Raw genomic sequence first — 1,264 nt, forward strand, 5'->3', positions numbered from 1 at the left:
ACTCGGTCTCAGTCTCGGCCTTGGTCTCGGTCTCGGTCTCGGTCTCAGTTCCATCTCGGACTCCATCTCAAGTCCATCTCGGACTCCATCTCAAGTCCATCTCGGACTCCATCTCAAGTCCATCTCGGACTCCATCTCGGGTCCATCTCGGACTCCATCTCGGGTCCATCTTGGACTCCATCTCGGGTCCATCTCGGACTCCATCTCGGGTCCATCTCGGGTCCACCTCGGACTCCATCTCGGACTCCATCTCGGGTCCACCTCGAACTCCAACTCGGGTCCACCTCGAACTCCAACTCGGGTCCATTTCGGACTCCATCTCGGGTCCACCTCGAACTCCAACTCGGGTCCACCTCGGACTCCATCTCGGACTCCATCTCGGGTCCATCTCGGACTCCATCTCGGACTCCATCTCGGGTCCACCTCGGACTCCAACTCGGGTCCACCTCGGACTCCATCTTGGACTCCATCTCGGGTCCATCTCGAACTCCATCTCGGACTCCATCTCGGGTCCATCTCGGACACTTCCACGTGTCATGTGTTGGTCCTTTTGGGTCCCTTTTTGGAACCTCACTTATTGCTCGCTTCGTGCTCGTTCCTCGAACACTTTGTTGGGAGTTCCACTCCCACTCTCGACCTTTCAAGTCGGAGCTTTTAGTACAAACGTGTTACGCTCGTTTGGCTTTTGCTTTGGCCACTACCACGTGGCACCCTTTTGGCTCCACTTTAGGGCCTAGGGATTTTGTGTCTCACAACTCCACCACCCATAGACGAAGTTCGATATCCTCATCGAATAGTAAAGCCTTTTATAAAGTAACACCCACATGTATTACCATTTCCATCCTTGGCACCCAGCCAAAATTTGTCTATGGTTTGACACCGAAGGCTCACCATGCCTTGTCCATCCTCTAAGGAACAGAGCCTCTCCAACTTAGAGGCTCATTCGACCACTTATGGTGGTTCTCTCCTTTTATTAGTTTAGTTCTCACTAAACCTGTTAAAGACACCTTCTCTAACTCAATCCCACTACTCATTCTCGAGTGGTCTCACCTTCCATTGATATAACCCTTGCACTTTGGAACTTTTAATTCTGACTTTTTGTAGTCAATTTCCTGGGTGTCTCCGACACCTTGCATTGCACATATTGTGCAACTCCACTTCCTATCCTAGGAAGTTCTCTACTTGAGGGCAACATTATCCTTTCTTCGATTTCGTGCCACCTTTGGCACTAAGTTCCAGTTATCATAATTTGTGCTAGGGCTGT

The sequence above is a fragment of the Selaginella moellendorffii genome, unplaced genomic scaffold (genome assembly GCF_000143415.4).
Source record: "Selaginella moellendorffii unplaced genomic scaffold, v1.0 SELMOscaffold_25, whole genome shotgun sequence".
NCBI classification, from domain to species: domain Eukaryota; kingdom Viridiplantae; phylum Streptophyta; class Lycopodiopsida; order Selaginellales; family Selaginellaceae; genus Selaginella; species Selaginella moellendorffii.